Below are 26,479 nucleotides of genomic sequence, written 5' to 3' on the forward strand. Positions count from 1 at the left end.
ACATACACACACACACACACAAATCACTTTGGTAGCAGCAGGGTTTGTATGAGCAGAAATGTTTTGGTACAAAAAACCCACTTTGCAAAGCCAAACACACTGCCCCATTCATACTCTCACATAAAGTGATATTACAACCTATGATGCTGGTGTGGACTACTTCCACTAGCTTTAATGTTTGCACCCGATTTGACAGGCCTTTGGTTACTGAGCTTTACGTAACACAGTCCTGTACAGTAACACAAGAAAGAGCATTGCTGGTCCTAAGTTGACTCTTTCTCTTTGAAATTTAATCACTTTTCAGTTTCTTGTTTATATACAGTGCTGCACAACATCTAAGTTTGGGCTCGTTTGGGCCAGTCTTTCTAGGAACTGTAATTTTTACAAACATTAGAGTATATTTTCACTTTTTAAGTTAGCTTTATGCCTGTTTGTCAGCAATCAGATTTACACCATATGACTTAAGGCAACTGAATGCAGAACTTTACACCTTCATGTGATTCTTCGTAGATAATTCATCTAACTCTGGCAGTTGCCAAACCTCTGATGCTATCAAAGGTTGTATCACTCTCCACTAAAAATTGTTAGGCATCAAAACAACTATTGAAATGAACACTTTTATATTCGTGGGACTTCGAGAACTGAAGTCTAATACAGTAATTCTTCAGGATAACAGCAAGCATTTAGCAAAAGTTCCTCCCATGTCAGAAACAGTCAAGATTATACCTAGCAGATTCTTACAAGACTCCTTTGCTTCTACATCTACACGGATACTCTGCAAATCACATTTAAGTGTCTGGCAGAGGGTCCATCGAACCACTTTCACAATTCTCTATTATTCCAATCTCGTAAATCGCGGGGAAAGAACGAACACCTGTATATTTCCGTACGATCTTTGATTTCCCTTATTTTATGATGGTGATCATTCTTTCTAAGTAGGTCGGCGTCAACAAAATATTTACGCATTCGGAGGAGAAAGTTGGCGACTGAAATTTCGTGAGAAGATTGCTCTGCAACGAAAAACGCCTTTGTTTTAATGATGTCCATCCCAAATCCTGTATCATTTCAGTGACACTCTCTCCCCTATTTCGCGATATTACAAAACGTGCTCCCCTACTTTGAACTTTTTTGATGTACTCTGTCAATCCTATCTGATAAGGATACCACACCGCACCGCAGTATTCTAAAAGAGGACGGACAAGCGTAGTGCAGGCAATCTCCTTAGTAGATCTGTTACATTTTCTGAGTGCCCTACCAGCAAAACACAGTCTTTGGCTAGCCTTCCCCACAACATTTTCAGTGTGTTCCTTCCAATTTAAGTTGTTCGTAATTGTAATTCCTAGGCATTTAGTTGAATTTACGGCCTTTAGATTTGAGTGATTTATCGTGTAACCGAAGTTTAACGGATTCCTTTTAGCACTCATGTGGATGACTCACACTTTACGTTATTTAGGGTCAATTGCCAATTTTCGCACCATACATATATCTTTTCTAAATCGTTTTTCAATGTGTTTTGGTCTTCTGATGACTGTACTAGTTGATAAATGACAGCGTCAGCTGCAAACTACATAAGGCGGCTGCTCAGATTGTCTTCAAATCGTTTATATAGATAAGAGACAGCAAAGAGCGTACAACACTACCTTGGGGAACGCCAAAAATCACTTATGTCTCACTCGAAGGCTTTCCGTCAATTACTACGACCTCTCTGGCAGGAAATCACGAATCCAGTCACATAACTGAGACGATATTCCGTAAGCACGCAATTTCACTACAAGTCGCTTGTGAGGTACAAGGTCATAAGCCTTCCGGAAATCTAGAAACACGGAATCAATTTGAAATCCCTTGTCAACAGCACTCAACACTTAATGCGAGTAAAGATCTAGTTGTGTTTCACAAGAGCGCTATTTTCTAAATCCGTGTTGACTATGTGTCAATAGACCGTTTTCTTCGTAGTACTTCATAATGTTCGGACACAATACATGCTCCAAAATCCTGCAGCATATCGACGTTAATGATATGGGCCTGTAATTTAGTGGATCACTCCTACTACCTTTCTTGAATATTGGTGTGGCCTGTGCAACTTTCCAGTCTTTAGGTACGGATCTTTCGTAGAGCGTACGGTTGTATATGATTGTTAAGTATGAAGCTATTGCATCAGCATACTCTCAAAGGAACCTAATTGGTATTCAGTCTGGACCAGAAGAATTTCTTTTATTAAGTGATTTAAGTCGCTTCAATACTCCGAGGATATCTACTTCTACGTTACTCATGTTGGCAGCTGTTCTTGATTCGAATTCGGGAATATTTACTTCGTCTGCTTTTGTCAAGGCATTTCGAAAGGCTGTGTTTAGTAACCCTGCTTTGGCAGCGCTGTCTTCGATAGTATCTTCATTGCTATCGCGGAGAGAAGGCATTGATTGTTTCTTGCCGCTAGCATACTTGACATACGACCAGAATCTCTTTGGATTTTCTGCCAGGTTTCGAGACAAAGTTTCTTGTGGAAACTATTATAAGCATCTCTCATTGAAGTCCGCGCTAAATGTCGAGCTTCTGTAAAAGACGGCCAATCTTGGAGATTTTCCGTCTGTTTAAATTTGACATGTTTGTTTCGTTGTTTCTGCAATAGTGATCTGACCCCTTTCGTATACCAAGGAGGATCAGCTCCATCGTTTGTTAATTTATTTGATATAATTCTCTCCGTTGCTGCCAATATTATTTCTTTGAATTCAAGCCACATCTGGTCTACACTTATATTGTTAATTTGGAAGGAGTGGAGATTGTCTCTCAGGAAGGCTCAAGTGAATATCTATCTGCTTCTTTGAATAGGTATACTGTTCGTTTATTTCTGGATGATTTTGGGGTTACAATATTCAATCTCGCTACGACAACCCTGTATTCGTTTTGATGCTCATTATTAACTCAAGATTATTTGCTGCTAAAAGGACAAGTGTGTTTTCACAACCGTTTACCTTTCGCATTGGTTCATAAACTAACTACTCGAAATCATTATCAGAGAACGCGTTTAGCACAATTTTGGATGATGTTTTATGCGTACCTCCGGAATTAAACACGTATTTTCGCCAACATATCGAGGGTAAATTTAAGTCACAACCAAATGCAATAATTACTGTTTTGAGTCGGATACGTGTTTGAAATCAAACTCGAGTTTTCTTTGATCCTTTCAGCTACTGTATTATCTGAATTGGGAGGTCGGTAAAAGGATCCAATTATTATTTTACTCCGGTTATGTTGGGAAGAATCATATTTTACTCTTTGATGTGTTATATGTATGGTAGTTTATGTTTTCTCTTTGAACTTCGTTATGTAACATCGCTGAATAAATAGTCTCTAAAAATGTGTGTTCCTGGCAATATGGTGTATTGCGTATTTGATTAAAAGTTCAACTTTATAATCTCACAGAGGACTAATTAGAGTCAATATCTAATAGGTTATGGGCCCAGGAGAGATTAGTGAACTTTCCATACCAAAGAAATAAACTGATAAATCAAGGTTACATAATTTTCGCGTGTGTTCAACGTGTTGCTATCGTATTTTCTTTTTGCAGAGAAACTTTCAAGATTTATTTGTTTAACTATCTGAACGTATTCAAGATGGCTTTGGGTGGACAATCACTGTTTAATTTTGAAAAGTTGACCGGTATGACAAACTACAACGACTAGAAATTCACGACGGAAATGTACCTGAAACATGAGGGACTATGGGACACAATTGCTGGAACTGACGAAGGTGAGAATAATGTACAGAAAGCATTATCAAAATTATGTTTATCTGTAAATTTATCTGTGTATCCAAAACTACGTGGAGCAACGACTGCTAAGGAAGCATGGCAAAATTCACAATCTGCATTTGAAGATAAGAGTTTATCTAGTTATATTGAGCTGTTACAATGCTTAATGAAGTACGATTGCTTCTGAGAAAAATATGGAGGCGTATTTGTCGAAAATTATGTCACTTGCTCAACAAATTCGAAGCATTGGTAATAAAATGGACGATGATTTCGTAGCTGCAATTATGCTAAGTGGACTTCCAGCAGATTTCCAACCCTTGATTATGGCAATTGAGAATTCGGGTGTCAAGATTACTAGTGATTTAGTAAGTCAGCGATTAATTCAAGAGTCGACGAAACGTCAGTTTGCATCCACAAATGAGACCACAGATTCGGCGCTGGTAGCTAGTAAGCAGGACAGTAAACACCAGAAAACAAATATCCAACGTGGTGTGCGAAATATCAAGCATTTTAAGTGTGAAACGTCCCCTTTGAAAAATTATACACGACTGTGCTTAACCTGACGCACAGTATTTTTTAGCGCAACGCAATCTGACTTTCACTAATCTCTACAAGAGAATGGCCCTGACTAACATTAACCTGTACTTTTCACAAATCACTTACCTCACAAAAATCTTGGTTACTCCCACTACTGCAATACAGCGAGCGCCACTACTGCCAGCTAAATAAAAGATTCAAACTATGGAAGGCACTAACTACTGATAGGGATAGTTAGCAAATGAAAGATATTAATAGAGAACAAACAATGTATTTACCTTGATATCATCACACACACACACACACACACACACACACACACACACACACACACACACATATATATATATATATATATATATATATATATATATATATATATATATATATATATATAGATAGAGAGAGAGAGAGAGCAGTTCATGACAAATTTCAAAACTCCGCCATCTCTCTCCCCACATCCACCACTGCTGGCGGCTCACCTCCAACTGCGCAACGCTACGCACTGTTCCCAGCCAGCTGCCTAACACTACAATGGCGAGTATTACAACAATGAAAAGCAGCCACAGACTGCACACAGCACAGCCAGTGATTTTCATACAGAGGTGGCGTTACCAAAAAAAACCTAAACAGCCTACTTACATAGCCCCCATGCTCCCCACAAAAAATTTTACAAATTGGTTTGGGCAGTGGCCAATACATATTTGTTAAAATTGTTCATAATCGTAATTACAATAACGAAGAAATCAATTGCACATACTTATTGATACAATGTTGGTCAAAAGCTAAAATTTTCTCACAGTCCATAAAGACAGTCCTGATCATTCATCACATTGCAGTGTTTTTCTCAAAGTCTGAGCAGTAAAAGAAAATGCACACAGAAGTAGTGGATTTCCATGCAATCTTGAAGAAGTAGCGTTGTCCTTCCAACGGAAAGACAGTGCTGACTCTCGACATGCAGACAGGTCATGGGCCACAACAGAGCAAACCCACAGTGGAGTCAGTCGACGTTTTGAAGAGTATTGGTGGGTAGGTCATCACAGAGCAGACCCACTGTAGTCCTGGTAGAGATTACGGTATCGGTGGGCCAACAGAGGTGCAGACCCAATGCAGTCCTTGTAGAAATAATGGTATTGATGGATCATCAAAGACGTAGACCCACTGTAGTCCTTGTAGAGATGGCCAGTAGCCATCTGTTGTGACTATGCAGGTGCACAATCACCATTGAAGAGTCTTGCGGATAATATAGCAAGTCCATAACCACCACTTGTGCACTCACAAAGTTTTTGAATTGTCCTGAGAACCAGCAATGCTGTTAACCAGTCCCTTGCCGAATTATTAACACACGTGCAAACACTAACAGTCCCTACTTCTCACATAGTGTCCATATACTATGACCAATAGAAACGTGTGCAGTGAAATGTAACTTACAAGTTACTTAATTTGATGACCTGGTGTCAATTACAATTTTATAACAGAAGAATACAATTACAAAGGTACAAAATACATCATTAAAGAACATAACAATATAGATAACACTTGTAGTACAGGTTTTACAATAGAATAGAAATAAACATATACATCAGTGTTACAAAAATAATGACATAAGTACATACATAAAGATCAGAATAAATTTTGAAACATCAACTTCACACATGAGCATTAAAACAAAACAGAATAAATAATGTCTAAACATCTTTACAAAGAAAATAACATATTATTAATGCAAATTATATTTGAGGATAACAGTATTCCTCATTATAGTGAATGTAGCTTAGTATTAGGAGAGAAAAAAAATTCTATGAAACAGTACACAGAGACAGGAAGAAAACAAATACACATGGGTACACAAACACATAGTGGGATAACACAAGGAAAGGACAGGGTTTCTTTTACTGCAGTATTTTGCAAACAAAACCTTTTTTGTTCTTGGAGATCTCCCTTCGTTCATCATTATTCCCAAAAAGTCCTATCTGCACCTCTTTTCTGTATTCCAACCATATTTCTTTCAAAATAAATATGGCTCATTGTACAATACTCATTTAGGCCCAAATCGTTTTCATATACCTTGTTAATGCATTGCTTCCAATTCATCATAGTTAGTTTCTTATATAGTCTACCCCCTCTTAAGCTAACTTAAATCTACTGAGCTCAGATATTAAACTAAGGGACGAGGCAATGCAGCAGCATAAAACAATTAACACCAACAACAATGATAAAAAATAGAAAAGGCAAAGCAAGCAGCATAAATTAGCAAAGCAAATGCAATATTACAACTAATATAAGGCAATGAGCAGCAAACAAGAAAAATAAATCAGGCTGAGCAGAGTAACACAAATTAAAATTCAGTAGCACTATGCCTGGCAAACAGCATAACTTATACCTAAACATGACAAAGTTCAAGCAGAAAAAGTATTACACTAAAAATGGCCATGTGTAAAACTTACGTCACATCTTAACACTAGAGTGATGCATCACAAAAAACTTACTCTACGAAAAAAAAATTACCAAGTAGTTGAAAAGAAAATTATGTATGCAGTTCCTGTTATTAGTCCCTTCTTATTGTTCTTTCCATTCCAAGAGCTCCTTTTTCGAAGAATGTGGGTCATAAAATAATTATTTAATAGATCTGTTGACAGAAAGTGTTCACATTAGCAAATGAAATTTTTTTTTATAAAACCCATGCTGCAACACAGCTGGAAACTAGATATCAAATGAAATAAGCAATTACGCAAACCAAAGCATAAAAATATCATTCAATAGTCATGTGACATTTCATAAGTTAGTAGAAATTCTCACAACTCTCGTAGAAAGACGCTTGTCGTAATCAGGTGTGCAGATGTAAAAATATTTCTCGTCATTTCATTAGGCATTTCAGTAAATATCATAAATTACGAGCTCCACAGTATGCTTTCAACAAGGAAATGTCAATAGCGAGGATAATGGCCTCCCCTTTTTTTTTCTACCTGTGCTTCGGGAAAGGCACACCCTAATGGCTTGTTCTCCAGGTGTCTGACACAGCTGTGTGCCCACGACGCACATGCAGGTGGTCACTTAACTTTCTTACGGAAATATTTACGACAGCAGTTTCCGCTACAGTGACAGTCTCATATAAAAATTTCAGAGGTCGAGAATTTACGTTGCAAATGTGTAGAAACAAAATCCTATGAATATAACAGTGTCCAAGAAATTTTCGCCGTCATTGTGATACATTCACGCATTTACACACATTTCATAACTCTTAAAGTACGATTCTTGTTTTCCAACATCCTTTTTCACAAGTCAAGAGTCCCTAACTTCTATCCATTATTCATATACATATAAACACGTAATCACATTCCTTATATAGCATCAGCTTATTGATCATAAACATACCTCAACAGCATAATACACATCGTCGTCGTAAAAATAACATCATAACATCTCAGTCAATTCTCAAAATCGTCGTAGCTTCCTCCAATAATTTCAAAACCTAAAAAAATTCTCTGCTCATTTCAATAGTGTCATCTACCTCAAACGTACTTTAAATATTATGATCCCATACCAAATATATCATTCAAAGCTCTCATAATATCACAATGGGTCCGCAAAAATATGAACAGTTCACAAAGTACAGACAAAATACAATTTCATAAGTGTGAAGTTACCCAACTGTGTAATTGCGTAAACATGTGTCACTTATGTAGTAAAAAAAATGTTTATCTCTGTCAAATAATCAGATAGCTGTGTAATTATGTGTTAGAGAAATATGGTACCGATGTGTAAAGTTGTGTAAGCAAATACCATATTAGCTAGGGCTCCTTGTGCGTGCCAAACACATGGTACACAAAGTAAGCGTGTACCCCCCTGAGGATTAATGTAATTATGCCCTCAGGTGTGACAGATTACAGCAATGGAATGAAATGTATCACGGAAAACTTTCTTTGTAATTCAAAAATCTTTAAAAATAAATGTTTTAAGTATAAAATTAATCACTCAAATACATGTACTGTAGTGCTAAACTGTGCGTCTTGTTGCAACATAATCTCTGTGGAAGTGTCGTAGTTATCGTCCTCCGAAAGCTAAGTTCTGCAAAAGCCAATGTACTTACCTCATGATAAACAAAAGTGAAATGCTTTGCGTATAGATATCGTAGTTATTACGTACAGTACCGTGATCAAGAAAGTACTACACTGTAACGTATTGTTGTGCTAATAAAAAAAAAGGCTGTCTTATTGTAGCTATACCACAAAGTCACTATTAAACATGTTTTACTTTCCAGAAGAATTCAGAAAAACTGTGCAGATATAAAGCAGATACAGCACAAAAGCAACAATGTAAATTGTGTCACACATTAGTAGCGTCGTGATATAATTGTGTAGCTGTCAAAGAAACCAAGTGCTAAGTCATCTTTAATTCCACAGAAAGTACTTCAAATAAAGAATGTCTTTTGAAGTAAACCAAAATGTTGCATGAAAATCTCATTAGCAGTGCCGGTATATGTTCTAAGTATGTGAGCCTGATAGTTGTTACGTAATCGTGCAACTAACAAGCAAGAATGTACAAATACAACACTGTGTCGTCTGTTCACTATAACAATGCAATCGTAATTTCTGTTTAAAAATGTTCCCTAGGTTCTAGACTGGATATTTAACAACATTGTTGCATGTTAACAGTTTCTTAAGTCTGACAAAGCATACTAGAAATGTGAAGTGAAAAGTTTTATGGCAATGACAAAGTTAAAAAGCAGATCATCTCTCAACAAACGGTTTTACATGTGAAATGTGGTGTAAATCTTTACTCTTCCTAGTACGCAAAGTTTCAACTACAACGCAATTATCATGTGGTATACATCAGTAAAGAATAATGGAGTTTTCTCAAGGTTAGCGTCTATGTTATTTTTCCCTGAGCCAGCTGGCGCACGCGGCTCCCTGCGGTGCGAGTCATTGTCTGTTCCCTTGGCGCGCGTCGTTATTGGGATTAGGAGACCTAGCTTCTACAAATTCACGTTGTCGAAAGTACCCTGCTCTGTTTGAATCCCGCCAGTTCTGATGAAATTCAGGTCTGTCGTTATGATTATATCGTCTATCGTCATGTCGGTAGTTTCTGTGGTTTCTTTCTTGTCGGTTAAGTGGTGGAGAATTTCTCCCTGAATCGTAACTGCGCGCTGGACCGTTTCGTCTAAAGTTATTCTGTCTCTCGTAATAATAATTGTTTTGGTTCCCATATTGTCTGTTTCTCTGATTGTCTCTGTGATAGTCATTACCGCGGATAGGTGATCTTTCCCTGTAATTATTACTACTCTGCCAACGGTTGTTATACGGGTGGTGTCTGTTTCGGTCACGATTTGTGTTGTGAGAATAGCCTTGTCGCGTCCAGTTATTATTTCTTTCATCGCGGAATTGCGACGGATGTGATCTGTAATTGTTGTGCTCCTGCGTTCCGCGATTGTCAGTGTCAATTTCCAGTTCTTGTAACAGTCCCTGAAAAGCTTCAATGTCGTCTTTGAAACGTCCTGCCAAAATAATATGTCGTAAAGGTTCAGGCAGTTTGATTAAGCAAATTCGGATGAGTTCTGAGGGGCTGTATGGGTTTGAAAGATACTGATTCTTATGCAACATGTCTTCAAAATATTTCACAAGACTGGAAAATTCAGATTGTTCGAAATGTTTCATCATTATGATGCTATGTTTTACTCGGTCTTGTGTAGCTTGAGACCAATATGCTGAGAGGAAAGCATGGTAAAATTCTCCTTCACTGTGGCAATCGTGAATGACCGATCGCATTCTTACAGCTGGTTCATTCTCTAAGTAGCCACACATAAATTCTAATCTGTGTTCTAACGACCAGTTGGGAGGAAAACAATGAGAGAATTGATGGAGCCACGCTTGTGGATGAATGTCGTTGCCAGAATTCTTAAATGTTTTGAATTTACGTGTAGTAATGAACAGCTTATAGTCAAAATCATCATGTCGGCGAGTCGCATATCGGTCATTGTTAGGTCGTGTCGGCCGTTCCATCTCGAAATTCGGTGCACATTGCCAGTTTCTTTCATAACTTCCGAAATGCCCTGTGTTATTATTTTGCGTCTTTTCCGTATTTCTAAGTCCCTCTTCCCGTGTTGGGGCGCGAGTGTCCTCTGAAATACGTAATTCTTGTATTACCTGTGTCAGCTGATCTTGTACTTCCCGGATTTCTCTTTGGTGTTGCGTATTAATTTGATTCTGATTTTGTTTGAATTTCCTAATTTGTTCATACTCTTCTGTGTCAGTGAAGGCTACGGGTCTTGTGTCATTCAGATCATCATCTACCTTTGTAGATAAGTTAGTGACCTGATCCGAAAGTTCGGCTACTTTATCCGATAGTGTACTTATTTCCTCAGTGTGTTTTTCTGAACCAAATTTCAGAGTATCTACTGTGTCCTTTAAGTTTTCCTGAGTTTTTGCAAGTTGCGTAACCGAATCGGTAGATGCAACTGAGACAAATTTAGCTTGCAAGGTCTCATGATTTTCATGAACAATAGTTTGCAGTTCTTTTATGGCTGCTTCGTGATTCTGTAATGCATTTTCATGCCGCGAAAAAATAGTTTGAAAATGCTCACAAATTTGTGTTTGTACGTCATTACAGGCTTTTTGACATTTCGATTCAATGTTATGTAACTCAGTAGTTAAATCTTCACGTGTTTGTTCAAGAGTTTGTTCCAATGAGTCTAACTTTTTAAGATTTTGTTCCACTGTGTCTAACTTTTGAAGCTGTTGCTGTGTTTGTCTCTGATTTTGTTCCATTGTGTCTAACTGTTGCTGTGTTTGTCTCTGGTGTTGTTCCATTGTGTCTAACTTTTGAAGCTTTTGCTGTGTTTGTCTCTGATTTTGTTCCATTTGCTGCATTAATTGCAATAATAATGTGTTAGTGTCTGGAATCGGTTCCTCTATGCTTTTCGGCACTGAATTTGCACCGGCAACATTTACATTTTGACAAGCAGAAAATGTGTCTTGACTTATTTGAGAAAACGGTGAGGATCCAAAACCTGAATCTACAGTATTTGAGAGATCGTGTCGTGTCATTTCGGATTCCTGAGCCGACCTATTGCCGACCGATCGATCGATAATGCTTCCCTGCTCACTAATTGTTTCACTGCCCACGCCATTGTTTGCAGCCCGCTCCATTTCCCTATGCACAGTTAAAAAAATTACTACTTTGAACGTCTGTTAATTCATTACACAGTGGTGCTGGCAAGCTACGCTCGTCGTCACTATTATTTCTCAGTTTGCTTTGGAGCCTAGTGTTACGTTTTTCACACGCCATTATTGTCACAGTATTTCACACGACAACACAGAAAAACACAATTTGAAGAGCAAAAATAAGAGAACACATTAACATAACACTGAAAATAATATCTAGTTAATTGCAGCTGCGAAATACTTGGTGCAAATCTACATGCATGCCACAACTGTTTTACTGTACAACAATGAAAGACTGCAACTACAAAGGAGATTTTCTCTACAATTACGCGCTAGCAATAAACAAAAGCTAAACTAATTACACAAACTACAAGAAAAAAACAGAAGATTCCAGTGAGGTATCCTAGGCTAAGGGTCGACATATGAAACGTCCCCTTTTGAACAATTTTACAAGACTGTCCTTAACCTGACGCACAGTATTTTTTAGCGCAACGCAATCTGACTTTCACTAATCTCTACAAGAGAATGGCCCTGACTAACATTAACCTGTACTTTTCACAAATCACTTACCTCACAAAAATCTTGGTTACTCCCACTACTGCAATTTCCAGACTACATTTGATATCCTCTCTACTTCGACCATCATCAGTTATTTTGCTCCCCAAATAGCAAAACTCATTTACTGCCTTATAACGTTCAATTTCACCATTTGACGTTTCTTTCACCTTGAACACCCATTTCGAACTAATTACCTTCCTGCCTGGTGGTAAATCAGTCAAAATCCATATTTCATTTTCAAGTAAAGATCTATATTCATTATATAAGGCTTCCTTCCATTTTTCACAGTCATCACAATTCATTGCTTCTTCATACGAATTTGGTTCAGAAATACAAGCAAGACAAGCAAAATCATCATTAAAATATTTAGTATTTGGTTTTCTTTCACGTGATGATTTTCTAATTTCTGGCAGCGCAACTTCCGTGTGACTATGTACGTTGCTATTTACTATTTTCTCAGTGTCACTTTGTGCTAATTCAAGATAAACTGCATTTCTGTCAACTTCAGCAGGTTGTGTCAGTTCAGTTGCCTCTTCAATGATGTTAGGTGCTGGCGCTAGTTGACGACTGTCTATACGATTATCGTCAATTGGGTTACTGTTTGGAATACTGTTTCCACAAGTGCACTTTGAGTTTTCGATGAATTGCACATCACGGGCTTTCACAATTGTCTTTGGTGAATTTGGATCAATCAGACATCTTCGCAATACCCAACAAAGATAAGTTCCTTAGATTTGTCTTCTAATTTCGTCCTTTTTTTCTTTTGGTATATGTACAAATGCTCGGCATCCAAAGATTCGCAAATGCCCTGGATTTATCCGACGACCACTCCATAATTCCTCAGGAGTGACATTCTTAACAGCTTTTGTTGGAGATCGATTCTTCTAATAAATTGCTGTGTTTACAGCTTCAGCCCAAAATTGTCTACTTAGACCTGCGTCTGTTAACATTGATCTTGCTTTTTCAATGATTGTCCGATTTAAGCGTTCTGCAACACCATTCTGTTCTGGCGTGTAAGGCGTTGTTGTTTCATGTTTAATTCCATTCGTCTTTAAAAATAACTTCATGCGCCGATTGACGAACTCTTTTCCGTTCGAAGTATTTTGATTTTTCGACCAGTTTCATTTTCTACTCGTGCTTTGAATTCGATGAATGTGTCACAGACTTATGTTGTTGATTTTAACATATAACCAAAAGATTTTCCTGCCAGATCATCAGTAAAAGTGAGAAGACATCGTGCTCCTCCCCACGAAGCCATGCTCATTGGTCCACAAACATCAGAATGCACAATGTCAAGTATATCTTTTGCTCTTCTACCTGATGTTTTAGGAAAAGGTTGTCGAGACTGTTTACCTTTTATGCAGGGAATACACGGATCTAAACTGACGTTCGTCCAGTTCAGTCCGTCAGCCATTTTTTCGTTTAATAAATGCATGCTTACACGACTCAAATGTCCCAGTCTTCGATGCCACAATTCATAACTGTCAATTTCTACAACATTTGCGTAATGATGCACTTCATCTAATCGATACATACCATTTGAGTTGCAGTTGCTACTGGTGTTCCAGAAACAATTACATCACTTTTATTGTATACACCGCACTGCACATTGTCAAACAATACACACAATCCACGTCTTGTCATCTGACTAACCGACAGTAGGTTGTAAGCAAGGCTTGGAACATAAGCAACATCATTAGCAGTTACCTGTTTATTCTTGTCGTCACAAGTAACTCGAAGATTAACATCGCCTTCACCAGTAGCCTGAAACTGCTGTTATCTGCTACTAGCACTTCAGCAGCTGTGGTCGATTGCAAAGTGTTGAACGAGTCTCTTCGATTCGTCATGTGTCGTGAACACCCGGAATCCACATACCAGCCATCACTATGATCCGAAGATGCAGTTAGAGCCATTAACACCGTTTCGTTTTCAGTACTCACTGCATTCGCAGAATTTGAAAAATTATTTGGTTTCTTCTTTGCTCTACACTCATTCGCCTTGTGACCAGGTTTCTGACATTTATAACACTTAAAATGCTTGATATTTCGCACACCACGTTGGATATTTGTCTTCTGGTGTTTACTGTCCTGCTTACTAGCTACCAGCGCCGAATCTGTGGTCTCATTTGTGGATGCAAACTGACGTTTCGTCGACTCTTGAATTAATCGCTGACTTACTAAATCACTAGTAATCTTGACACCCGAATTCTCAATTGCCATAATCAAGGGTTGGAAATCTGCTGGAAGTCCACTTAGCATAGTTGCAGCTACGAAATCATCGTCCATTTTATTACCAATGCTTCGAATTTGTTGAGCAAGTGACATAATTTTCGACAAATACGCCTCCATATTTTTCTCAGAAGCAATCGTACTTCATTAAGCATTGTAACAGCTCAATATAACTAGATAAACTCTTATCTTCAAATGCAGATTGTGAATTTTGCCATGCTTCTTTAGCAGTCGTTGCTCCACGAAGTTTTGGATACACAGATGAATTTACAGATAAACATAATTTTGATAATGCTTTCTGTACATTCTTCTCATCTTCGTCAGTTCCAGCAATTGTGTCCCATAGTCCCTCATGTTTCAGGTACATTTCCGTCGTGAATTTCTAGTCGTTGTAGTTTGTCATACCGGTCAACTTTTCAAAATTAAACAGAGATTGTCCACCCAAAGCCATCTTGTATACGTTCAGATAGTTAAACAAATAAATCTTGAAAGTTTCTCTGCAAAAAGAAAATACGATAGCAACACGTTGAACACACGCGAAAATTATGTAACCTTGATTTATCAGTTTATTTCTTTGGTATGGAAAGTTCACTAATCTCTCCTGGGCCCATAACCTATTAGATATTGACTCTAATTAGTCCTCTGTGAGATTATAAAGTTGAACTTTTAATCAAATACACAATACACCATATTGCCAGGAACACACATTTTTAGAGACTATTTATTCAGCGATGTTACATAACGAAGATCAAAGAGAAAACATAAACTACCATACATATAACACATCAAAGAGTAAAATATGATTGTTCCCAACAAACCAGAAGTTCATGTTTGTCAAGACAACTTACGGATGACATGACAATTTCACTGTTTGCACAGGATTCATTTTTCTATGGAGATGACGTCAGCCTATGGCCAGTTTACGTTTCAAGAATTCTGTCACACTATGTGTCATATTCAATGATTAACTAGTCTGGGACTCACTATTTTGTCATGTGTTTAGGCTTTCTACTGTGCATGATCCAATAGCAGACGTCTCTGGGCTCCACTGACACTGTTTTTTCCCAATAGTGTTGTATATAAATTGACTTGGATTTGACATGAATATTTATATCATAAAATCAATGGAAACTCCAGGTTGGAATATCAAGAATATAAGGAAAATATAGATTGTTACTTACCATAAAGATGACACGGCACATTGCAGACAGGCACAATCCTCCCACCAACCCCAAGAACCAGCTACTTACCTATCATTGTGCCTTGAAATGAGGTAGGATGCTACCCAACATGTTCCCCACCCCACCTAAAGTGGTGACCCATCGTCCACCTAACCTCCACAATATCCTAGTCCGTTTCTGTCGCATTCTGAATTCCAAAACCTTGCTGAAAAGATCATATCCATGTGGAAGACCCAGGTGCAAGACCTGCCCAATCCACCCACCCATCACTTCCTATTCTACTCCTGTCACAGACTTATCCTGCCCCATCAGAAGCTGGGCCACCTGTTAAAGCAACCATGTCATAAGCCAGGTCTGCTGCAATCACTGCACAGTTTTTTATATTGTTATGACTACCAATCAGCTGTCCACCAGGATAAGAGGCTACCACCAAACTGTGGCCAAAAGCAAAGTAGACCACCTTCGGGCACAACATGCAGCTGAACACAACATGCTCACTTTCAATGGCTGATCCACTACACGAGCCATTTTGATCCTCTCATCCACCACCAACCAGCTTTTTCCAGCAGTGCAGATGGGAGTTATCCCTGCAACACATTCTCTGCTCCCAAAATTATCCCCTGGCCTCAACCTAAGTAACATACTTTCCCACACCTTCCACCCAACAGTTTTCACTCCCTGCCCTAACACCTCCTCCCTATTCTCATCTCCCACCCTCTTTGAGTGCCGCCCTCTGCCAACGCTCCTTTTTCACTTCATCAACCTCCCCCCAGCCCACCTCCCTGCCCTAAAGCCTCCCACCAACACTGCACCTGTTGTCGGTCTAGTCCCTACACACTCAGACAGCACTCTTCTCTCCCCTCACCCACACACTGCAGTCCCTTCCCCAACCCCTCCAGATTGCTGCTTGCATTTTGCATTTCATGTGACAGTTTCATTCTGCCCTGAGCTGCTGGAGATGGCAGTCATGTGTACAGGAGGAGTGCTTGCTTGCCTGAATGAATGCGTGTGTGTTTCTCTTTCTTTTTTGATGAAGGCTGTGGCCGATAGTGTATGTATAAGTGTCTTAATTGTGTCTGTCTGCAACTTAACATGTTATCTTTATGGTAGCTACCTACCTTTTCCTTACCCATTTTTGCTGTAAGTTGTAAAATACCCTCCTATCTTTCTCAATGGGAGGTACCCAGTATGAGACATGTCAAGTGGTAGATATTAACTGCACTGAGTACCTTAAAGTGCATCATTTATCATTGTACTTGATTCAGGGAAGTACCTCAAGCATAAAACACCAAACAAGTCATTAATAACAGAAAGAAACAAAATAACTGTTTCAATGATAAATTAACTTGCTTATTTATTTATTTATTTTATCCATCTTTGAGCACTAACATGCAATCGATGTCATCAGAAAAGTTACAGCTATTTGTACATTATGTTTTACATACCAAAATATTACATAGTAAAAATATAGCAATGTTGTGAACTATTAGCTTACAACAGCCTCTACACCTAGATCCATACATAACAGTAAGCCATAATTTATCAGCATTAACATGCAATCAATGTCGTCAGAAGTATTATAGCTATTTGTACATTATGTTTCATATAACAAAAATATTACATGGAAAGAAAGACAGTGTTGTACCCTATTAGCTTATAGCTAGCTGCCTCTACATCCATAACAATAAGCCTTAGTTTATCAATAAATTAGATCATCTTTACAACTATTCTGAAATTCTTCTACACTGTAGAAAGTATTTTTCTTCATCCACACTTTGGTTTTAGTTTTGAAAATATCCATTGAAACCAATTGAGCCTGTATGGGTAAAGTGTTGAATAATTTTATGCCTATGTATTCATAGCTAGATTGGGTTTTCTTAAGCCTGGTTGTGGGTATATCAATCATATTTGTTTGTCTAGTATTGTGTTGATGAACTGATTTCCTTATAGTGTAGTGGTTTAAGTTTTCTTTTATGTTTAATAGGCAACAATATATGTAAAGAGATGGGACTGTGAGAATTTTTAAGTCTCTAAAATAAGGTCTACATGAGGCCTTGTTGTCAGTGATTCCGTAAAAACGTCTAATTGTTTTCTTCTGCCAAGTGAAAATTTTTTTGGCTCCTGGAGAGTTATCCCATAAAAGAATGCCATATTGTAGATGACAATGAAAGAAGGCATAGTATGACTGAAGCAATAAATCTTGTGTAACACGTGTGTAGTTTGGCTAGTAGGTAGATAACTCGTGATAGCTTTCGACATACATAATCTGTATGTGTGTCCCAAGTTAATTTTGAGTCAATGTGTATTCCTAGTAGTTTAACAGATGATAACTCCATGTTACTGTTTGATAAACTGAAGATTATCTTGACAGTCTTTTCATGGTTCATAGATAAGTCATTAGCTTTAAACCAGATATTAGATATTTTGAGACACTCTTCACTTTCCTCCTTCAATATGTTTATATCATTTCCAGAATTAGCTAATGTTGTGTCATCAGCATAGAGGATAGATTTACAGGGTAAGTTATTCGGAAAGTCATTTACAAACAATACAAATAGTAGAGGGCCAAGCACTGAGCCCTGAGGAACACCTCGTTTTATACTTAACGTCTGTGACTGTTGGTCATTATGCTTTACTATTTGTTTTCTATTGCTGAGGTATGATTCAATTAGTGAGAGTTCCAAGTGTTTGATTCCATAGCAACACAGTTTATCTAATAATAATTTGTGGTTAACTGAGTCGAAAGCCTTACTCAAGTCAATTAGAATGGCTTCAGCAGATAATTCTGACTCAAATGCGGTTAGTACAAAAGAGATAAGGTTTTCAACTGCTTTGACTGTTGATAAGTTTGACCTGAATCCATACTGAGAATCATTTAATATATTATTGTCTGATAGGTGTATGCATATTTGCTGCAGTATGCGATGTTCTATTATTTTTGAGAGAATAGGCACAAGTGAAATTGGTCTATAATTATTGATACAGGACTTGTCACCCTTTTTGTATAATAGTATGACAACTGTTTTTTTGAGACATTCTGGAAAGTGTCCACTCAAGAGCATCCAATTTATCAGTATGCAAAGAGGATATGTTATGAGATCTACAACTTTTTTAATTACATAGTTTGACAGGCCATACACATTTTCAGATCTAGAGTATCCTAATTTAGAGGTTGTTGTAATTATATCAGTTACTTGTACTTCTCTCCATTTACAAGCTGACACTATGTTTGTAATGTTTTGTTGAAAATTTCTGCCAGATATGGGGTGAGAAATAGGTGTATGTGTTGAATTGGAATTCTGGTTGCTGTGGGTTGGAAGGCTAAGATTGGCAGAGTTGACAAAAAAGTGATTGAAATCATCAGCAGTGACATTAGCAGCATTTGTGTTGTCTTTGTAGTTTATATCCATACCTAGCTCTGCTTTTATTACTTTCCATGCAGCCTTACATTTATTGTGTGATTTTTTAATGAAATCACCATTTGCCTTACACTTGGCTATTTTAATTTCAGATCTATATTTTCTTTTCAGGTTTTTGTAAGTTTCTTTATCTACTGCTCCCTTTTTGACCTTATCGTGATAAGTAATTACCAATAGGCTCAGTTTTTGTAATTGGGGTGAAAACCACTTCTGTAAAGTTGAGTGGCTAGGTTTACTAACTTTTTGTTTTTTTGTTTTTTAACCAGTGGACAGCATGTGTGGAAGATTTCAGAAATGATTTTGAGGAATGTGCTGAAGGCTTCATCAACATTTCTGGAGGAATGTATAACAGTATTCCAATCTATAGACTTAAGTTCTTCTCTATACTTGCTAATATTTGTATCTGTAGATAGTCTGACACACTGAGTTTGTTCCTCGTCTTCTTTTGGTTTTTTAGTAATTAGTTTCACCCATATACCTCTATGGTCTGACAGGTAATCGACATTAAATAAGCCTAGCTCAAAATCACATTTGTATACATTTGTTATTAGATTGTCAAGACAGGAGACGCTGTCATTTTCCTAATGTCTATGTTTAGATCCCCAAAGATTAAAATTTTGTATTTAGTATAATTTTGTAAACTGATCACAAGTTTTTCTAAACGTTCTATAAATTGTTCTACATTACTTTCAGGAGTGTGATATAAAGACACAGTTAATGGATAGGTCACTAACTTCAAGAACAGAAAACTTTAAGTCTAGATCATTGCTAATATATATGGATGAACCCCCATAGGATTTACTGGGTCTGCAGAAGTATGTAGCTAATCTGAAACCTGATGGTACATACAGCTTTATATCCTCTTCCTTTAACCAATGTTCGTTTATACATAAATCATTCTTTTGTTACTTTTTAATAGTATACCATGCTCATCAGCTTTATTTTTCAGAGACCTGACATTTAAGTGCAGAAATAAGATAGAGTTACTGTCACAGGAGGGGAGGAGTACAGTATTATGGGGCAATGGAGAACATTTAATTGTTTTTTCAGCCCTGGAATCTATGTTTGGTGGCGGTTGGACTTCCTTGGGATAAACCATAAAAAAATCTTCATTTCTCTTTGGTAATTTTTTGGGTCTGTTTGAAACACGGTTGGAAGTTTGTTTCAGTTTACTGTCCACAAGTTTTATAGGAACATGTTTTCCCAAATCATTTGGTATCACTTCATCATAAGACAAAGATGATACTTTACTTACTGTGTGTGACTGGTCTATTCTTTTCTGCTACTCTTGAAGGTGATGGAGGAGGAGATGGTACTGTTTCTGCTACTGTTTATGTTACCAAATACCTGGCAAGACTCCATATTTAAAGCAGAGCAGTTTCAAAATCCAATATAGTTATATCCTGCTATAATGTAATAAGATAAAACCATAAGATGAGTTTAAATTATTTCCCAAACTAGGAGTCACACTTCAGTAATTTCCTTCTGTGAGCAATGCTCTACGAAGTCACTCTGTTGGACTAGTATGTTCACCTCTGAGGTGTCATTCACTGCTTCAATTTGTAGGTACTCTGCACACCAAGTCTCAGTTTGGTAAAGTCTTAACTTTGCTCATATAAGAAACACTATACAAAAAGTTAACTATTTCCACCATAACTACACCATCCCCCCTCCTCCCACCCCAAGGGCCAAAAAGCATGATACTGTGGTTCACTTCAAAAAGCCACCTGAAGAACTGAGGTTGCTAAGAATAATAATGATATCTGCCAACTACCCTCCAAATCGAGACTGAAACATCTTCCTTTCCTACAATGAAGTATCAAATAAATTGAAACAAACCAAAAGTTCCATATCCCACCCTTAAAATGAGTCCATAGTAATTATGAATAAATATACATCTCAACTATTTCTATTTTCATTTATGTCTGCTATTATTCCATTAAAATATGGTACACCATGCCTAAGCATATTGATCCAGATCAGTTAGCAGTTTCCTGAGCGTTGAAAAAAACAGACAATATAACTTTTTTGAAATTAAAAAGTCATATGGTTCAAGTGCTTTAAAAATGAGTAAATGAGCACATATTGCTGAATAGTAGGCTCTACAGTTCATCTGTGCTTCAGTCCTCATGTAGCCTTAAATAGGCCATGCTACTGATATTCTGCCATTGATTACAATATGATGTCACTGTTCTTCCTAGAGCATGAATAAATAGGTATTGTGTATGTTTGATGCAAATTCAATGGCTCATATGTCAATTTTGCTGATTATTTTCTTAGGCATCTTCATATTTGACCATACAAAGCTGAATGGACCACATTTCAGACATTTTCACAACAGAAAAGTCTGAGGTGTCACTGGGAATCAAACCAAGTATAGTGTGCGTTTCCCCATCCACCCTACCTTGTGCTAATAATGTTTAGAAAGGTCAGTTCTCGTAATAATGTTATCAAACTGGACTATTGGACTTCATAAATGAAATGCATGTTCTAACTTGTGTCATGAAAACAATTACATAAATAGATTTCATTGCTGAACATGATGCTGAACTGTCCACAAATTTAATTGCAAACAGGGCAGAAGTCTCATTAATTAACTTTGAAATTATAGAACTGAAGGCTCTTTAGTTAATTTCATACTTCATGTAAGGTGATCCGAAGCTCACCTTCCTCTTTGGAGAACACATACATGAGATAACACATTTGTATTGTATAAACAAAAAGAGCAATCATTAATAATGTCAGAGAGAGAATGAATGAGTGCTAGAGAGTGGGCCGTTAATCCATATTACAATTTGTTTTATAATAAGCAATGAATCAGCAAGTGGATGCTATAAGCAGCATGGAAACCCTCATTCATAAGTAATTCAACTTCTTTGGATGGCCGTGACTCAAAGCAAAGATAAAGCATTCGTATGTATTTAAAATAGATTTTAAGCTGCACAATTACAAGATACACTGTGCAAGGAACTCCATATTAATAGGCTACCATACACAACACCTATTTATTCATGCTCTAGCAAGAACAGTGACATCATATTGTAATCAATGACAGAATATCAGTAACATGGCCTATTTAAGGCTACATGAGGACTGAAGCACAGATGAACTGTAGAGCCTCCTATTCAGCAATATGTACTCATTTTTAAAGCACTGTTTCACTTATATATAATATGAGAAAGTAACACATTATAAAAATTTATTTCACTAATTTAAGCACTAACAGATTCTATGAACCATGATACTTATCTGATCAACATTGTTTGAGACACTTGAGGGAATATAGTATAGTTGTAGGTAAACAACTAGAATTCTCCCATATGCAGATTTATTCACACTTAGCTTCTACACAGATACAAGTCCGGAGGCTAACTGCTGTTAGCATCCAACATCCTGCCCCAAAGCCCTCTCCTCAAAGATAGCACACTTGCGCACAGAACGAATATCGATATTTATAGCGCTCTACGCCACACACTAAAATATCATGTCACAGTCACTCTTATTAGTTCCATTCACATAGGAAGAAAGAACTGCCAGTTTTTCAATAATAAGCCTCTCAATCATAAAACTGATATAAAGATTTGGACCACTACTTGCATAGGCCATGTATACACTGAAACTGACCAAGTGGCCAGGCTGATCTTACTCTTGTTTTCACAAAGTTGGATACAGTAACTATTGTTCCAGACTTTTACCATGGCTCAAATTACAGCAAGTGGGACTAACAGTGGCCCGCTTGTTGCAAACACTAGCTTGTGTAAACCACCTCAAAACTGACTAAAAGTTACTACAGCAAATGTTAAAAAGTAAGATGCATGACTTCTAAAAAGTTTATCATTCTCGTTGGAATAAAATTTCATGAACAGCTCCCTAGTTCTGTGTCACACAGTAAAAATCACAAAATTCTGTTTCAGAAAGACTAATTTGTGTTGCAGTTTGTGGTGGAAATTGAAAATCTAACACTGCAACATTTGGTGGGAGTGAGAACAGAAAATGTACCACAAACACAGTGTGCCTGAACTCAAAATTAATGGAAAGCATATAAAATGGAACTGCAACTGCATCTCTAAGTGCTATAGATTGCCACTAACATTAATTCATACAAATAGCTGTCAGACTTTGGGAGTATTTTGGTTGTCCAATTATTTCACTGAATGGCCTATGTCATTTCATGCAAGTATAAGGGGGCAGTCAAATGACAATTAGACAGATGGAAAAACATAAGTAAACTGTTTATTATTTCAAAAATAATCCCTATAACCGTTAACACATTCGTCCCGATGTGCAATAAGATGGTCAGTGCTTTCATGGAAAAATGTCTGTGGTTTCTTACAAGTCTATGATTGTACCCATGTGTATACTTCTTCATCTGAAGCAAACTGATGATCACGAAGTTTTTCTTCAGGGCTCCAAAAATGTGCAAACCATACAAAGAGAGATTTGGACTGTATGGAGGAGTGTGAGGGCTTTGCAGTGAAACTTCTGCAGCTGAGTTGAAACATCCTTGGCAACATGTGGTCCTGCCCAAACCTGATCTGTCTAACAAACAATTTTTGGGTGAATTTTGCTAACAAAGTGAAGCAGATAATCTCTGTGGACAATATTGTGATGAAAGCCCATGAACTGCTCAACCTACCATAGTGGAACAGAATATGCAAAGAACATTCTTAAGTGCCAGTTTGTAATATGTAAGATGTCAAAACATAACAAGATTAAATAGCTAAAAAATCTGCTACTTAACTTCTTGGTGTTGAAATGAGGTGAGTATATCTGTGCTGCATTAAACCCCACCTGCAATGAAAGCTTGGCTCTTCGTATGTCAGGAGCTACCTGCCTTGATAATCAAATTAAAAAACCTTTCAAAATATTGTTTGTTGCAACACAAACCGATCCAGGTTTAGTGCCTAAACACAGACCTCCAAAAACTGGATATTACTAATTCTGTATGGCTACTGCCTATGGTCCTTATATACATTTGAACAATCAAGATGTTTGATCACACATTATTTCAAATAGACTTTTTAGTTTCCTATTAAAGTTTGATTGGTTTTATAAAATTAGCTACAGAATTTGGTTCCATGATTCATTTCAAAATTTATAAATCAGTTAACATGCTGAACTATTATTATTGTTGTGGTCAAATTACATTAAATACCTTTCTACAATAACGTCTGAATTACTTTTCTTAATACATTTGTAAATACAGATTTGATTCTGATACAAGCATGAATTGTTTGTCTTTATGATTAGCTGAATAACAGTTACCATCAATTTTCTAGGTACCAATGTTGTTGATCATAGGTTGGCATTTTTTTTACAGTGGCTTTCACATATTTTCAGTAATTAATTATGTTTCTGGTACCTCAATTTCATCAGTACAGCAACTTAACAATATATTAAAGTGCATGGTTATAGTTTTATATGTAACTTTGTGTAAAGTTCATAATGTAGTTTACTTTGTGACTTCATACAATAGAATTAGATCAGAAACACCCACCATTTTATGGTAATAATTTATTATATCCAGTGATTTAAAAATGCTGCAAACTCATTCACATAGAACTCAAAACAGTTTGAAATTGGTAAAGGTTTAGTGTGCTAAAAAAAGTGTGGTTTGGGGCCCTTAGTACAAAAGTACCTATTTACAGAAGTACATTTACTCATTAATGGTATTTGTGGTTAATTAGTAATTTCTAACCATAATAATAAAAGTGAAAATAAATTCCATTTACACTATCGTCTATATCTAGGCTTCAGAAAAGAGTTTTATATTTTGGTGCAAAAATCTATATCATTTTGATCATTTTGTTGGTAAACATCAGGCACAGAAGTGATACCCCTCTGATACTCATAAACAAAGTAAAAGAGTACCTTATTAGTGACTCCTATAATTTATAATCTTTTAACAGGAACTATAACGTCAATGTTAAACTAATGTTCAAAATAAACAGGTTTTGAGGTAGCCAGGATATAGTTCAGCATAAAGCTACATGGATGCTTTGTTTCAAGCTTTCAATAAAAACAGCAGCTGATTAATGTAAGAGATGGATCAGCAAACATTTTTTTCCAAGTTAGGTATTCTTCCCAAGGATAGAAATACATATATTAAGTAACTAGATGTAATTTCCATAATTATCAGTGTGGGTAAATTAGCACTCATCATAATCTGTTGCAAGCAAACTTTTCAGAAATTGGCTACTTCAAACTGTTCATTTGCAACTTGACTCAGTGTATATCTCTGAACTGTGACAAAATTCTACCTGGCACACATATACAGACACAGGTAGACATATGTAAAGGCAAAGAGTTTGGGTGCGAGTGTATACCTGTCCCTTGCTCCCCCCTAAGGTAAGTTTTTCCGCTCCCGGGATTGGAATGACTCCTTACCCTCTCCCTTAAAACCCACATCCTTTCGCCTTTCCCTCTCCTTCCCTCTTTCCTGATGAAGCAACCGTGGGTTGCGGAAGCTTGAAATTTGTGTGTGTGTTTGTGTGTTTTTTATTGTGTCTATATATATATATACCAAACGGGAAAGCGCTGGTAGATAGACACAATAAAAAACACACAAACACACACACAAATTTCAAGCTTCCGCAACCCATGGTTGCTTCATATATATATATATATATATATATATATATATATATATAAAACAAAGATGATGTGACTTACCAAATGAAAGCGCTGGCAGGTCGACAGACACACAAACGAACACAAACATACACACAAAATTCAAAATTCAAGCTTTCGCAACAAACTGTTGCCTCATCAGGAAAGAGGGAAGGAGAGGGAAAGACAAAAGGATGTGGGTTTTAAGGGAGAGGGTAAGGAGTCATTCCAATCCCGGGAGCGGAAAGACTTACCTTAGGGGGAAAAAAGGACAGGTATACACTCGCACACACACACATATCCATCCACACATATACAGACACAAGCAGACATATTTAAAGTTATATATATGGTTAAGGCTCACCGACCATTTGACCATCTTCTTCTGTGTGGATGAACAAACAGTGCCCGAACTCTTACGGGAATCGGCAAAAAGCCGTGAGTAATGAGTATAATGGGTAGGGGCACTATGAATATAGTGCGGGACAATAAGTTGGGAATGTGGGTCTCATGGGATGCGTGCCACAGAGGTAAGTCCCTGCAGTTGCACTATCCTCTGTGTCCTTGGTGGCTCAGATGCATAGAGTGTTTGCCATGTAAGCAGGAGATCCCGGGTTTGAGTCCTAGTCAGGGCACACATTGTCAACTGTCCCCACTGACTTACATCAATGCCTATATGCAGCTAGGGGTATTCATTTCATTGCAAATTTTACTAGAACTGAAGTGGGTGCACACTGCTGCTGCCTAGTGGAAACCAGGTAAAACTTGAGAGTTTGCTCTTTCCAACAGTACGTTGTTCATGCACATCTCAGATAACATAATACTTATGATTTTTTTAGACTGGATGATTTTTTTGATACATCCTGTATTTTTGGGCAGTTCTGATTTGGATAAACAAAATGTAAAAGAAATAATGTTTTGTGCTGCTTCCAAAAGAGACATACCTGGCCACAGCCCATACTTAAAATCACTAAGATATACTTATTAATGATGAACACTTGCAATCAGTCACTTTATATTTTCTTTATTTGTTGTCCTG

The sequence above is a fragment of the Schistocerca nitens genome, chromosome 6, assembly GCF_023898315.1.
Source record: "Schistocerca nitens isolate TAMUIC-IGC-003100 chromosome 6, iqSchNite1.1, whole genome shotgun sequence".
NCBI classification, from domain to species: Eukaryota; Metazoa; Arthropoda; class Insecta; order Orthoptera; family Acrididae; genus Schistocerca; species Schistocerca nitens.